Source organism: Balaenoptera physalus (assembly GCF_965194825.1).
Source record: "Balaenoptera physalus genome assembly, chromosome: 14".
NCBI lineage: Eukaryota > Metazoa > Chordata > Mammalia > Artiodactyla > Balaenopteridae > Balaenoptera > Balaenoptera physalus.
The window spans coordinates 49,303,035-49,319,921 of NC_138893.1; the positions used below are offsets into that span (position 1 = coordinate 49,303,035).

Genomic DNA, 16,887 nt, shown 5'->3' on the forward strand with positions numbered 1-16,887 from the left:
GTGGTTAAGAATCCACCTGCCAATGCAGAGGACACGGGTTCGAGCCCTGGTCCGGGAAGATCCCACATGCTGTGGAGCAACTAAGCCCGTGTGCTACAACTACTGAGCCTGTGCTCTAGAGCCCATGAGCCACAACTACTGAGCCCGCGTGCCACAACTACTGAAGCCCGCGCGCCTAGAGCCCGTGCTCCGCAACAAGAGAGCCCACCGCAGTGAGAAGCCTGTGCACTGCAACGAAGAGTAGACCCTGCTCGCCACTAGAGAAAGCCCGCATGCAGCAATGACGACCCAATGCAGCCAAAAATGAATAAATAAATAAATTTTTTTAAAAAAGAAAAAAGAATAGACTAGACAAATGAACACTTATAATAACAAATAGTTATTTGACTGAATATACTATTAAGGGTCTGGTGAAGTATAGCTAAAAGAACTGCCTTTGTTCTAGTCTATTCTGGATTCCTTTCCTCCTTATTCTATTACTCCTCTGCTAAGGGGACCAGGTTCTGAACCATAAAATTTCTTTAACATTTATTATGAAAAATTTCAAAATTATGTAAAAGTAAACAGACTAGTGTAACGAACTCCCATGTACTCCAAATCCAGCCTCAATAGTTAGCACCTCAGGGCTAATCTTTTTTCATTATCCCTTCCCCCTCCCCGATTATCTTGAAGCAAATCCTGTACATCATATAGTTTCATTCATCTTGATCATAACCATAATATCATTATCATCACATCTAAAAGAGCAATATTGCTTTAGTATCAAAGTGTTAGTGTTCAATTTGCAACTATTCAATTTCTATAATCCTCAGAAACTTCTGTTACATTTGTTTGTATGAATCAGGACCCAAGTAAGACCCATATATCATAACTGTTTGTTACGTGCAGTAAAAACAGAACTGAACTTCTTTAGATGGGGTAGCCTTTCAGTTTGCTACACTCCACAATGCTCCCTATTCTCATACTCATTTAAGTTACCTGCTAGGTCCTTGAAGTTTTTTGAGTTTGGGTCTCTGGAAGATCTGAAGTCTCTTCCCGTTCTAAGATATCTTAATTCTTGTAAACATTAGCAGAGACATAAAACAAATGAGTGGAACTTCATGCTTAAAACTAAAAAAACCAAGAAGTAGCAATATAAGCTTGTTTTTTTGTAATATTTATTTATTTATTTGGCTGCGCCGGGTCTTAGTTGCAGCATGCGGGATCTAGTTCCCTGACCAGAGATCAAATCCAGGCCCCCTGCACTGGGAGCGCAGAGTCTTAACCACTGTACCACCAGGGAAGTCCCTAAGCTTGTTACTTAGAAATGTTGACATATACTCCATAAGAATCTGCTAAAAGAGATGAAAGGAGTTGCCTCCTGGGAGTAGCACATGATGGAGAAGAGTTGGTATTGGGGATTACTATTCCACATCCTCATGCCTACCTCACAGGATTGTTGTGAGTCTTAATTGAGATATATTTATTTATCTTCATATATATTAATATATAAAATGTAAGGTATTTAATATGAGTAAAGTTTTAAATCAAACTAGAACACTCATGCAATATTCGTTTTTAAGAATTATTGAAAACAAAAATCTTAGAATCATTCATTTGGAACTAAATGGCTGTTATGGAATTATATAACAATCTGAAGCACAGTTCACCTGCAAAGCAACCCAACTGGACAATGGAAAGACAAAGGGAAATTGTAAAGTGAGACTACCTCAAAATACATGGAAGCAAAGATTATGTGTACTTTCTTTTTAAAATTACACTCTGTAATATTCCAACATCAAAATTTTCATTACAAATAAAAGGTAATGACATTCATATAGAATAGGATCCCTCTGAAAGTATTTCCAACCTTGTATGAGAGGACAATGGACCTAAAGAAGCAGAGTACTTTACAGACATCAGAGATCGTTCGGTCCACTTTTCTCATTTTAGAGAAAAAAATGAGGGCCCAGAGAGAATGCTAGGAACTAGACCTTAGAAAAGGTTCTGAGAGTCTGGGCCTTTAACTCTCTGTAGAGACCAGTGAGAATGATTGGGCACGACAGTCTGTAATAGAGGTAAAAAAGGACCTTGCTCAATGGTGTGGAGACTGACACATGCTGGGTTACCAGCTCCCCTTTCACATGGTCAATCTGTCCTCGGCATGGTGCCATGGCAAAGAGATACAGGGCCTTTCACTGTTTAGAATTCCACTTTCTTAGGAAGCTGGATATGATGTCTAGTCAAACAAATCCCCAAACCCACACTTTTCACTTAGTCATCTCACTCTAAGAGAAACAAGAAAACAAGGCAGAGCTGAACAGTATCAGCACTTCTTATTTTTCTAAGAGATGAAAACAGTAACATTTTCTTCAAAAATCCTAATGCCTCCTCTTCATGGCCAAACAGTAAATAACTTGGGGAAGACAATAAAAGTGACCTAATTCCTATTTTAAAGCACAAAGCTAAACCTTAGGTTATTTATAGGTCTGGTGTCAGCCTTGTCCTCACCTCCCCTTCTTACTCCTTGGATTGCCTGCTCTCCACACAGGGAGGCTCCCATGCACACTCCGAGTCAAAGGCTCTCACAGGACCTCTCATTTCTATACTTCAAATGCAAATAAATTAGTTGATGCCCAAGAACCTCTCTGTAAGGATCAAAAATACCACTACCAACCTAGGTTTCCAATAGCCCACAATAATTGGGGAAAAAAAGACACTGGAAATAAATATGAAAAGATAACAAAGCATTATCCAGATATAAAAGGAGGTGATACAAATCCGAATGGACACTAACCAATTTCTGTCAAATAAGTGGCCAAGACTTAAGAACAGATGATTCACATAGGAAAAACTTCTAACAGTAAAACACTTGAGAAAATGCTAGTAATTAAAGAAATGTAAAACAAATTATAAAGGTATCATCTGTCAACTAAATTAGCAAAAATAAAAAGAAGTTAGAAAACTCAAAATAGGATAGCATAGCCATAAAATTCAGTCATTCTACTAATGGGACTATTATTTCACGAAGATAATTAGAAAGGAAAACAATTTTATCAGTACAAAGATGATTAAAGTTGCACTACATACAACAAATTAAAAATTTGAAAAGTATAGTTAACCTATGACCTTCTAATTCAATGTATTTTTACAGTAACATTAAAAATGATACATAGGTGAATGCATGGAAACTTCTGTGTTAAATTATGCTAAATGAATAAAAGGAACAAAAATAATATGGCATATTGATTAAACAATTTAAATTATGTGTATATAATGATAAGGATTAGAGAAGGTCAGAGAGTTAAGTATAGAGTGATTTTAAGGTGAAAAGGTTTTTTGTTCTTGTTTGCCTGCTTTGTTACTTTTGTTTATGATCTTCCATAGAGTTAAACACAATTTTGGATCCTCTCTGGTTCTATATACCCTAAGTCAAAAAAAGCATCCAGTACATTTTCCCAGGTATGAATTTTCTACTAGGCCAGTCAACAGCAACGGGAATATGAGGCCAGATTCATTCACAGCTTCAGGCTGTTCCTAGGAAGCCAAAGATGCTCTGGGATTTTTGAGAAAGTAAGCTAATTCTCCATTTTACACCCCCCCCCCAAGAGCTGAACAAGTTTAATTTCACAACAGAGGTTATCTGTTATCAGGTATAGTGTTTGGTGGAAGAAACTCTACCAAGGTTGGGGAAAAATGTCAATGTAACAGCATGGCTTGCATGGTCACCAAACAGGCAGGACAGTATCCCTGGTTAGCTTCAAGATCAACCTGTGCATTCTTCATCACTGTGACTATAGATCTGCTTGTCCTAGAAAGGTGAAGAATAGCAAATCACTCTTCAGGCTCTTTTCTGACTACTATACAAAGGACCAGATGAACCCATCAAGTAAAAGACAAGTAATTTCGTTTTTAAATATCTCCCATGTGCAAGGCCTTTATCTCCATTTCAGAGTTCTGGATAGAATCTAAGAAGAGCTCACATCATTATGTATCCCAGTCTAGAAGATCCATAGTGGTCCCATAACTCTGGTCACTCCATTCTATTTGCAACAAATTTTATAGGATCAGCGGTAAATGGGCTGAGGAAGCACAAAGGATTACCTGAATCCAACTGAGGGGCTCTCATGAGGAGAGGGCTCCTTGGACCAGTTGCCACAGATGTTTCCCTTAAAAGAAAGAGAGAAGACAGAGGAAAGAGAGGAAGGAAGCAGCAGGAGAGGGATGGATCATGCTTATTGGTTTGCTTTAGAAAAAGACTTTTTATTAATGCTTAAGGCTGAGATGGTAATGGGAGAGAAAGATTCACATGTTGAAGCACATATATATTTGCCATATACACCCTGGATAATTTAGAGACAGGAGAGTTTGAGAAAAGACAGAAAGAGAGGGCTGAGTAGGAAGAACACAATTTTTCAGGGGGAAAAAAATTAGTATTTAAGTCCAAGTAAACTTCTGAAATTTTCCAACTAAATTCTTGTGTAGCTAGCCTCCAAGATGACCCCCAATGACAATGATTACACACTTTTGTGCAATCCTCTCCCAGATCATATCAGGGTTGGTCTGGGTGATCAATATTATATGACAGAAGTTCTGAGACTAGGTAAGAAACATTAGTGTGGCTTCTGCTCTCTCTCGGATCATTCGCTTAGGGGTAAGCCAGCTGCCATGTTGCTAGCCATCCTATAGAAAGGGCCACATTGTGAGAAACTGAGGCCTCTGGACAACAGCCTGCAAGAAACTGGGGCACCTTACCAATAACCACATGAGTAAGCTTCGATATGGATCCTCCAGCCCAGCCAAACCTTCAAATGACTGCAGCTCTGGCTGATCATCTTGAGAGATCCTAAGCCAGAACCACTAGCTAAGCGGCTGCCAGAGTCCTGACCCTCAGAAACTATTGTGAAATAAAAAAAATTTAAGCTGCTAAATTTCAGGGTAATTTGCTACATAGCAATAGATAACATGATAACATAACATCAAACTAAACAAGTTTGATGGGGAACTGTACCATATGGTAATAATATCATGATTCCATCTACTGAGTGAGAAAAAGAATCATCTTCAAATTAAAAGTGGTGTGCTGCCCAAGATACCATTAAAAGCGAAATAAGGCTAAAAATGGGACTCCATTGGAGAGAATGAATTGTCCTTCTTTTTCAACACTAATCTAAGGATTGTCACAAAGAGGCCCCATCAGAAGAGTCCAACACAGTTTCTTCCCACTAGTCATATTATCTATCCTACAGCCATAGACATGGAGTTAATGAAGGGTAGGTTTCATGTACAAGCCACTGTGAGGGTGTCATCCCATATAGAGGAGTCACGGTTAAAATTGAGGCAGCAAACTTATCCCCAGAGATATATGCCTGGTACTAAGTTGAGATTCATAAGATTCTCCCTGAGTTTTCCTTACCTCTAAATGCTGGGATAACTCATGCTCACTGAATGCCGATATTTGTATGAATAAAAATGAAGGGATTTAGCAAATCTTGTTCCTGCACACAGTTGTCAAAAAAAATCTGACCTTTACAACAGGAAAAAGAGGGGGGATTTAAAGATTTAAAGAAGAGGCAGTGACTGTCTGATGTATAACAAACCTTTGAAAAATTATAAAGCAGTGAAAATCCCCTACAGGTCCCAACAAAATGTGTCCAATTTGCATTCCAGCAAAGCTTTCCATACATACCATTTGGCTCCTGTGTGTACTTCCAGGCAAGTAAATCCTGAGGAATAATACCACTGGGACCTAAGTCTGATCTCTGATATATTACTGCTCCACAACTCCAGATCAGGCTCCACAAATGCCTTTTTGGTTCCAAATAACTAAATCAAAGTCATCCTGATAAGCTTTGAAAACAGGGAATGTGAGGAGTGGTTTAATGAATGTTACAACTCAACCTATTACAGACCACAGTACATTATTGGAAGAGGGAGGGAAAAAAACCATCCCCAAATCTCTCAAGACCAAATCCAGACATACCTGTCATTCAACCATACCTGACTATAAAGCCTTATTCAAAGCATGACTTTGATCAAATGGTTAGGATGCATTTGTAAACCTAACACCAGAGTGGCAGGTGGGGGAGGGGAGGGAGGTAGGTTAGAGACTACAATTTTCTGTTTGCTTTGAAAACTGGTCCAAACTCATTTAAAAACAAAAGCAACCAATGGAAGCAATAAACACTGAAATGTATTCTGATTTATTGAGATTTAAAACACAGCAAACACATTACACTAGAAAAAATAATTTTTCTGAAAGTTAGAAAAATCTACCACCCAACACATAAACTGGAGAAAGCAGTGCTACAAAAAAAAAAGGAAAGCTGGACTTATAGAGAAAAGCAAGAGAACTAGAAGGTCAAGCTTCCTAGATCCCAGCATCAATTTTCTCCTTTCAAAAGAAGTAACTTCCACAACAGAAAAATTTAGATAAGACACACTAAAACATTAACCATAGTGACTATTATTATACAAATCACAAAATATATAGACATAAGAAGCAGAAATTGATGGCTTAAAAAAGGTAAGAAAAAGGCATTTAGGAACTCAATAATCTGATGCAGAAGACATCAAGATAAGAAATCATCTTGCCAGATAGAAAACAAATGGGAACATTAGAGTATTAATGTCCATATAAGTAGTAATGGAATAACAACTGAAATCAATTTATGTAGCACCTTAAAAAGAACCAGTCACTCATTAGACGGAATTAGAGCTAACTCTGTCTCCAGAAGGTTATTCAGCAAGCAGGAAAGTAAGCTGGCAATCTGCAAGCAAACTGAGCCTCCTGTATAGTCAGCAAGACCCAGCCCATTGCCTGGTACAGGATTCTGATGGCATATGAAACCAAAAATACTACCATCTACTGTCAAGACCCAAAGAGTAACTGACACTCTCTTTTTGGCGAGTCAGATTTCAACCCTGTCTAGGCAACCCACATCAGCTGTGATCACTATCTCCTACAGATTTTAGAAGAAAGTAATTCTTTAGCACAAAAGGTAGAACCTCAATACTTCATTTGACCAGAAGAGCCTTCCAGCAACTTCAGGGAAGCATGCCAGGAGATCCATAAGGACTGGAAGGAGTTTTACCTGGTGCTGGTGAGGATGTGGAGAAACTGGAACCCTCATACAGTGCTGCTGGGACTGTAAAATGATTCAGCTGCTGTGAAAAACAGTTTGACATTTCCTCAAAAAGTTAAACATAGAGTTACCATATGAGCCAGTAATTCCACTCCTGGGTATATAATTCAAAAGAATGAAAACAGGTACTCAAATACATGTGCACACATATTCCTAACAGCACTATTCACAGCACTATTCAGCTTTAGCTGCTCCACCGCATGTGGGATCTTCCCGGACTAGGGATTGAACCCATGTTCCCTGCACTGGCAGGCAGATTCTTAACCACCGTGCTACCAGGGAAGTCCCGAAAGTAGCGATTCTCTTATCACTAGTTCTACTTAATTTTTCTACAGTGTTTTAACAGGATATGAGCTTCCCTTCTGGGAAACCATAGCAAGTTCCAGTTAGAGCCTGTGGTATCTGCTCTGTAGCTTTTGTAGAGACAAGCAGTCAGCTCAGGCCACAGTGCAAAGGGACCATTTTGGATTCTTGCAAAAGTAAAGTACAACTGGTAGCTTTCCACTCACCAAAACTTATTGCTCTGAAGCAGAAATGCTGGTGAGCCATCTCTGTCTTGCACTCCCCACTGGAGGCTCACTGAATCCAAGCTTCTTCAGCCAGCCACAAATCCTTAGAGACTCTACATCTGCTGAGACCTCATGAGGATTTCACACTATGCAAGACCACAGTAAGGAATTTCCCCTTCCTCCATCACAGTTCAATGCTGAGTTCTCTGGAGACACAGGTACTTCATTGTTTCCTGTCTTGCATTCTGAACAAGACTTTTCCCCTACCTAATGACAGTTTAAATTTCATCAATAGACAGGATTTTCTAGTTTGAACAGTCACTTTTCATATTGTCACTCCGTCTTTCACATTTTCTCATTCAAGTTGGTAAAGCAAAAGCATTTTCAGAGTATGAGGTCCATCCTGTAATGTTTAATACCTGTTGTAATCTTTGCTCCCATCGATAACCTCCCACCCTCCTGGCACAAGGCCTTAGTCACCCATGCCCTTAAAGACTCCTAAAATTGGTGGTTTATAACATCTACTTTGTCCCCAACCTACTCCATGATGCCATGAAGACACACAATATACACAAACTTCCTGAAGTTCTTCCTCATTGTTTTATTCATTGCTATTTCCACAGCTTCCTTTTGGAGAAAAAAAATTGGAGCTAATAACCAAAGAGCAATAGTCACTACAAAGGGGTGCTAAACCAGCATCCAGGCTCACAGCTATACATCATAAAAGCATAAACTGAGAAGTATCCCATTTCTCATTAATAAAAAAAACAAACAAACAAACTGCTTTTGGAATTCCCTGGCGGTACAGCGGTTAGGACTCAGCGCTCTCACTGCCAGGGCCCGGGTTCAATCCCTGGTTGGGGAACTAAGATCCCACAAGCTGTGCGGCATGGCCCAAAACAACAACAACAACAACAACAAAAACTGCTTTAATAAAAGTGGTTGTTGGGCTTCCCTGGTGGCGCAGTGGTTAAGAATCCGCCTGCCAATGCAGGGGACACGGGTTGGAGCCCTGGTCCGGGAAGATCTCACATGCCGTGGAGCAACTAAGCCTGTGTGCCACAACTACTGAGCCTGTGCTCTAAAGCCCGCGAGCCACAACTGCTGAAGCCCGCGCGCCTAGAACCCGTGCTCCGCAACAAGAGAAGCCACTGCAATGAGAAGCCCGCGCACCGCAACACAGAGTGGCCCCAGCTTGCCGCAACTGGAGAAAGCCCGTGTGTAGCAACAAAGACCCAGCGCAGCCAATAAGTAAATAAATAAAATTTTAAAAAATAAAATAAAAAAATGAAAGTGGTTGTTAATGGCATCAATAAACTGCTTACCCTGTCAGCTTAATTTGGAGAACTTTAAAAGTTGACCTTCATCTCCAAAATATACAAGCAGCTCATGCAGTTCAATATCAAAAAACAAACAACCCAATCCAAAAATGGGCAGAAGACCTAAGGAGACATTTCTCCAAAGAAGACATACAGGTGGCCAACAAACACATGAAAAGATGCTCAACACCACTATCATTAGAGAAATGCAAATCAAAAACAAAATGAGGTATCACCTCACACCAGTCAGAATGGCCATCATCAAAAAAGCTAACAATAAGTGCTAGAGAGAGTGTGGAGAAAAGGGAACCCTCCTGCACTGTTGGTGGGAATGTAAATTGGTACAGCCACTATGTAGAACAGTGTGGAGGTTCCTTAAAAAACTAAAAACAGAACTACCATATGACCCAGCAATCCCACTACTGGGCATATACCCTGAGAAAACCATAATACAAAAAGATACATGTATCACAATGTTCATTGCAGCACTATTTACAATAGCCAGGACACAGAAGCAACCTAAGTGTCCACTGACAGATGAATGGATAAAGAAGATGTGGTACATATATACAATGTAATATTACTCGGCCATAAAAAGAAATGAAACTGAGTCATTTGTAGTGAGGTGGATGGACCCAGAGTCTGTCATACAGAGTGAAGTAAGTCAGAAAGAGAAAAACAAATACCGTATATCAACGCATATATATGGAATCTAGAAAAATGGTACTGAGGAACCTAGTGGCAGGGCAGGAATAGAGACGCAGATGTAGAGAACGGACTTGTGGACACGGTGGGTAAGGGGAAGCTAGGACGAATTGAGACAGTAGCACTGACAGATATACACTACCATGTGTAAAATAGATAGCTAGTGGGAAGCTGCTGTATAGCACAGGGAGATCAGCTCGGTGCTTTGTGACAACCTAGAGGGGTGAGATGGGGAGGGTGGGAGGGAGGCTCAAGAGGGAGGGGACAGATGTATGCATATAGCTGATTCACTTTGTTGTACAGCAGAAACTAATACAACATTATAACGCAATTATAATCCAATAAAGATGTAAAAAAAATTTTTTTAATGAAGAAAATGTGGTAAAACAAAGAAACAAAAATTTGCCCTTTAATACACAGGTACAATCCTATGACTACTTCCCTAGGCAAGGGGTGCTATTTCCTCCCTTAAGAGCTAATGGTTTGGGGCTTCCCTGGTGGCGCAGTGGTTAAGAATCCGCCTGCCAATGCAGGGGACACAGGCTCGAGCCCTGGTCTGGGAAGATCCCACATGCCGCGGAGCAGCTGGGCCCGTGAGCTACAGTCACTGAGCCTGCGCGTCTGGAGCCTGTGCTCCGCAACAAGAGAGGCCGTGATAGTGAGAGGCCTGCGCACTGCGATGAAGAGTGGCCCCCACTTGCCACAACTGGAGAAAGCCCTCGCACAGAAACGAAGACCCAAGACAGCCATAAATAAATAAATAAATAAATAAATTTTAAAAAAAGAGCTAATGGTTTGTACCCCCATAGTTTCTATCACCATATGATCTTTTAATAGTATCTAGTATCATCGGTAATGTACTACACTTTACTGCCTCTCCCTGCCCCCCCAACCTTATCCCGCTGAGTAAAGCATTCAGAGCCAGTAATTGCCATGTCTTGGTAAATTTTTAATTTTTCTACCACCTCTCAGCACTACGGTTCTGTGACTCTCCTAACCCCAAGTCAGAACTTCAGCCTGCTCAATTAGACCCTGGAACTAAAAAATTCATGTGCTTTCTTCCCAGAAAGTTACTTCCACACAATACCAGAAACCGCCTGGTTCTGTTAGTGTGTATGCCATGCTTTCAGTGAACCTTCCTATTGAACTTGGATGTCTTAACAACAGGGACCAGCGAGCAGCAAGCCTGCTGCTAGAGAACAAGGTCGACTCATCAGGCAGTCCAGGATTCTCTGGAATCAGCTCCTTTGATAGACATAGCAGAATCACAAAGAAAAAGGGCATTTCCCATGGAGTTGTGATTAAAATAATAATGTTAATTTGCATCCAGGTAAGACAGAAAGGTCCAGAAACAAGTAATACTTATTCACCTCTGTCTCTTGATCCTCTTTTACAAATGGCCCACCTGAAAGTTAGCTATAGTTCTGCCCTCTTCCACATAAAAAGCAAATAAATAGTTAGGTCATTGTCTTTTTCCAAATCATAATCACATTTTAATGGAAGCTTTTACTAATTGTGTAACCTTGAACATGTTACTTAACCTTTCTGGAGCCTGAATTTTACCTGTAAAAGGAGGATACTAATAAAGGCTCAGTCTATTTTGTGGGTTGTTATGAAATGTAAATGAAAACAAATATATGCAGACTATCACAGTCAAGAGGAGCCTAAGGAGACATGACAACTAAATGTAATGTGGCATCCTGGATGGGATCCTGGAACACAAAAAGACCATTAGGTTAAAACCAAGAAAATTTGAATGAAGTATGGACTTCAGTTAATATAATATATTAGTATTGGTTCATTAATTGTGACAAATGTACCATACTAATGTGAGAGGTTAATAACAGGGGAAATTTGGTGTAGGGTATATGGGAACTTCTTTACAACTTTTCCATATATCTAAATCTATTCTAAAATAAAAAGGCTTTTAAAAAAGTTTTAGGTACTTCCCTGGTGGCGCAGTGGTTAAGAATCCGCCTGCCAATGCAGGGGACACAGGTTCGATCCCTGGTCTGGGAAGATCCCACATGCCGCGGGTCAACTAAGCCCGTGTGCCACAACTACTGAGCCTGCGCTCTAGAGCCCGCGAGTCACAAGTACCGAGCCTGCGCTCTAGAGCCTGTGAGCCACAACTACTGAGAGCTTGCGCCCTAGAGCCCACATGCCACAACTACTGAGCCTGCGTGCTGCAACTACTGAAGCCTGCGCACCTAGAGCCCGTGCTCCGCAATAAGAGAAGCCACCACAACGGGAAGCCTGTGCACCGCGACGAAGAGTAGCTCCCGCTCGCTGCAACTAGAGAAAGCCCACACGCAGCAATGAAGACCCAACGCAGCCAAAAAAAAAAAAAGTTTTAAAAATATGCAAAAGCACTTTACAAACTGTAAAGTTCTAGTCAATTGTAAAATATCACATAATTTAGTAAATTTAGTCTTTCATAGAGATTGTTGGTAGGTGGGTGGGCAGCCATCTTAAGTAGCTCAGATAACGGAGATAGCTTAAAGAGTTAAGTTCCGGTGTGGAAGAGTCTAGCCCCCAGAAACATCCCAGCTGTTTCCTGCCAGCTGGTGCCTCATGTCTGACTTTCGATAGAGTTGATTTTCGTTGTATTAATTATGTTTGTCTTTCAACTTGTCTGTTTTACTAAAAAAAACAGTTACTTTTTAAAAAGAGGCTCTATCCAGGTACGTGCTTTAATTTAAGACACAAAAAGTGAACTGTAAGGCAAGGGTATGGCTATTTATTGGGTCCATTTCCTAACTGCTCAAACAGATCTGATTTCTTATTCCCAACTTCAAATATAGGAACAGACAGACACCCAGAGATAGAATACAGCAAGTGTACCCAACTCCTGCCAACTCCTGTTCTGCCCTGAAAAAAAAAAAAAAAGAAGAAAGCAAGAGTCCCAGAAGTGCAGGAAATTGTTTCTCAGACGAAAGACAACACTTCCTTTCCCAGAACAATCCATCTCCCACACTGACATCCTGCTCCTGCTATATTTACCCAACCCAAATCTGCCGATGATATACTTCCAGCTGCACTCCTGCCACATGGTCCTGTCACTCAGCCACAACACTCAGAGGGGAATCTGTCCAGAGGGCAGAGCCTAGAAATCACTACACACTAATCCATGCTTCCTCTATTGGTAGCCTTCAGAGTAAAGTGAGACAAAATACGGACAGTATTACTCCCTGTTTATTTTGGAAGTGACTGGGGAGACAAGACGTACTTCATTTTGTATAGTTGCTAATTTTGACTGCTCTCACAGTAGCCAGTGGAGGAGCCTAAAGAATGAAGGGACTGAAACGGAAGGTTAAAAATAACTGTTAATGCTAGCTCTCCAAAAGGCATCACTTAATAGACTCTTCCACCCCAACCTACTAGGATCAGCCTATCAAGTCACCCTATTACAGGGTAAGCCCTTCAGTTCTGAGTGGATGGATCCAAGGAGTCAAAGATGGGACCATTTCATTCAACCCAACCTCATCCTACCTTGCAACCCACTCTACTGAAAGGGGAAAGCCCAAACAGTAGACTGGGTAAAGGTAAATGTTAGAGCTAATTCCCATTTTCCTATTTAGCAGCTCTGTATTCATTCTTGGTCCTTCCCTCCAAGTCCTTTTCTTCTCCTCCTTTCTGTTCATTCTTCCTTACTTTCTGCCTCTCTAGTTCCATTTATTTTCTTTCCCTACTTTTCTCTCTCTTTTTAAATTTACCATGGGCAAGGTTTCCTCCACAAAACGTAACTGATAGCTAGTAAGGCTTTCAGTAGTAATGTATCATCAGCCTACTCTTCACCGTAGTAACAGCAAAGGACCTGAGACTCAAGAGCAATACCTCTTTCTCTCTCTGACTTTTCTTTTCTTAGGTAAGCTCATTCACGCATATTGATCAGATCCTTCAAAGGAATAAAAGGAAAGTAGAAGCAACAGGAAAAATGTAGAGAAAAAAGAGGGAAGGAGAGAAAAGGGTGATAGTAAATAAGAATGGGGAGTACTTTTCTCAAACCATTTTTCTCTCTTAAAGCTCCTGATGGGCATTTCAAAACTTTATTCATTTTAAAAAGCTTAAGTAGAAGTTCTTAATGAGCCCAACCAGGCTTTTAAAACAGATTTGAGAAAAGTTGAAATATGATGCATTCATATTGCTATCCCACTTATTAAAAGAAGGGGGAAAGAAAAAAAGAGAAGGGAATCAGCTTCACATGGCTGTTTCCAGTCTGGCTTAGAGGAGAAACATTTATGCTGTTGGTTGAGTGGAGAACAAATTCCACTGGGTTATGTTGCCATATTCTAGGAAATCACCAAACCCTTAGTCAAGCCTCATTGAGATAAAGCTTTTCCCAATTTTCAAAACTCTTTTAAGTTACTGGATTTTTTTTTTTTTTTTTTTTTGGCTGTGCCACACAGCTTATGGGATTTTAGCTCCCTAACCAGGAATCTAACCCAGGCCCTTGGCCATGAGAGCGCAGAGTCCTAACCACTGGACTGCCAGGGAATTCCTCAAGTTACTGGATATTTTTAAAAAACAGCATCACCTAAGCCATAAAGAAATACAGACCTTCAGGACATGTGACTGTATTTCTTAGAAAGAAAGAAACACAAGCAAGCTAAGAAGAAAATTCACATTTTCTTTCCATACCTAAGAACAAGCCCTTTAAGAACAGGTATTTTAAGCAACCACTCAAAATTTTCTGTCACTGCAATCTGAAAATGGTTCAGGCAAAAATCATCAATGTATGATAAATCATGGGGGGAAAAGTTTAATGAGGATCAAAACAAGGTCTTAATGTGTCTCCCCACACAGACTCCTTATGAGTTCCAAGGGGATAATAGCATCTATCCAGTGGAGAAACAAAGTAACACCTTGATGAAGTGATCAAAATTAACATCACCAATGAGGGGCACCTCCACATATGATATCCTGAGAAGGACACTATTATCAGTAGTGATGTATAGATTCATGCCAGATACATATAACCTGAATCATCATGATGAAAACACCAGACTAATCCAAATGAGGAGCATTCTCGAAAGAAAGAAAGAAAGAAAGAAAGAAAGAAAGAAAGAAAGAAAGAAAGAAAGAAAGAAAGAAAGAAAGAAGGAAAGAAAGAAAGAAAGAAAGAAAGAAAGAGAAAGAGAGAAAGAGAAAAAGAGAGGGAGGGAGGGAGGGAGAGAGAAAGAGAGAAAGAGAGAAAGAAAGAAAGAAAGAAAGAAAGAAAGAAAGAAAGAAAGAAAGAAAGAAAGAAAGAAAGAAAGAAAGAAAGAAAGAAAGAAAGAAAAGGAAAAGAAAGAAAGAAAAAAAACTGGCTGGTATTCATAAAAAAGTTCAATGTCATAAAAGACCAAGAAAGGCTGAAGAACTGTTTCAGATTAAAGGAGACTAAAGAAACATGACAACTAAATGCAATATGTGATCCTTGACTGAAGGGGAAAAAACTAAAAAGTTTATTATTGGGACAAATGACAGAATTGGAATATGAATAGTACTGTATCAATGCTAAATTTCTTGAATTTGATAACTGTACTAAAGATTATGTAAGAGAATATCCTTGTTCTTAGGAAATATACATTGAAGTATTAAGGGATAAAAGGTCGTGATATATATAATCTACTCTCAAATGGTTTAGAATAAAGTTTATATACATATGTATGTGTGTGTGTACAGAAAGAGAATAATAAAACAAGTAGCAGAAGGGTATATAGGAGACCTCTGTATTATCCTTGCAACATTTCTGTAAGTTTGAAATTATTTCAAAATAAAAACTCAAAAGAATTCACCATCAGTTGACCTGATTAAATGTCCTGACACCAATTGGGTAAGGAGGAAATGGGGCTGGACTCACATTCTAGATAACAATAAAACCATCTATGGTAGGGGAGCAAGCCAACTTTTTCCTTCCCTTTGGAGCTTTTAGAGGAAAACTATTACCAATACAAATATTTCCCGCTCTCTGCCTTCTGTTACTGCATGTACACAACCCAGTTTTGCTGACTCTCGAGGCTGTAGCCTACCTAGGACCACTTAGGATCCTGGCAACAGCTCCCATTCTCTAAATACGGAAGAGTTCTACCAAATGCAGCCACTGCTCATTTCCTTCTTTATAAAGAACCTAGAGAACAGAATAAGTCTTTAAAACCTCTGAAATGAGACTAATTAAGATGCTAATCTTGGGCTCACTTGGGAGGATTAATGAGCCATATTTAGATTCTGGCAACAGAAATCCACTTCCCTTGACTACTTTCCCCACAACGCTTCTTTCCAGGTGGGCTGAACCAAAAGAAAACTTCTCTTCCTGGGCCAGAGGGAACCAGGATCCTCTTCCAGAGTCACTGGGCTCCGGTCACAAAAAGTATTTGGCTATAGTAGGTATTAACGATGTACCCTGGATGTACACTCATCTCAGAAAAAAGGCAAAGGAGAAATAACTGCACTTTAAACATAATAAGCGGGTTTCCCTGGTGGCGCAGTGGTTAAGAATCCGCCTGCCAATGCAGGGGACACGGGTTCGAGCCCTGGTCCGGGAAGATCCCACATGCCGCGGAGCAACTAAGCCTGTGCACCACAACTACTGACCCTGTGCTCTAGAGCCTGTGAGCCACAACTACTCAGCCCATGAGCCTAGAGCCCGTTCTCCACAACAAGAGAAGACACCGCAATGAGAAGCCCGTGCACCGCAACGAAGAGTAGCCTCCACTCACCGCAGCTAGAGAAAGCCCGCGCAGAGCAACGAAGACCTAGTGCAGCCAAAAATAAATAAATAAAATAAATTTTAAAAAAGCATAATAAGCAATCAAGCAAATGATAGGTCACACGTCTTTTTGTGGAATACATTTATACTCCAACATCCACTCCAACTTTTTTTCTTTTTTGGCTGTTGCGTCTTTGTTGCTGCACATGGGCTTTCTCTAGCTGCAGCGAGCGGGGGCTACTCTTCATTGTGGTGCACGGGCTTCTCATTGCGGTGGCTTCTCTTGCTGCAGAGCACGGGTTCTAGAGGGCGCAGGCCTCAGCAGGTGCGGCACGTGGGCTCAGTAGTTGTGGCTCATGGGCTCTAGAGTGCAGACTCAGTAGTTGTGACACACAGGCTTAGGTGCTCCGCAGCATGTGGGATCATCCCAGACCAGGGCTCAAACCTGTGTCCCCTGCACTGGCAGGCGGATTCTTAACCACTGTGCCATCATCGAAGTCCCTCCAACTTTCTCTTTTAGAAAGATCTTAACCACTGTT

General features: G+C 40.5%; 1 protein-coding gene and 1 long non-coding RNA gene across 9 annotated transcripts in view; both read right to left on the reverse strand.

Annotated features, from left to right (window-relative positions):
* Positions 1-16,887, reverse strand: part of GBF1 (golgi brefeldin A resistant guanine nucleotide exchange factor 1) — a 122,772-nt gene that overhangs the window by 74,848 nt on the left and 31,037 nt on the right. The window lies entirely within an intron of this gene.
* LOC309643046 lies at positions 10,009-14,703 on the reverse strand. Its single transcript, XR_014253503.1, has 2 exons — positions 10,459-14,703; positions 10,009-10,146 (listed from the first exon to the last, which is right to left on the reverse strand). It is a non-coding gene; the product is annotated as an uncharacterized lncRNA (long non-coding RNA).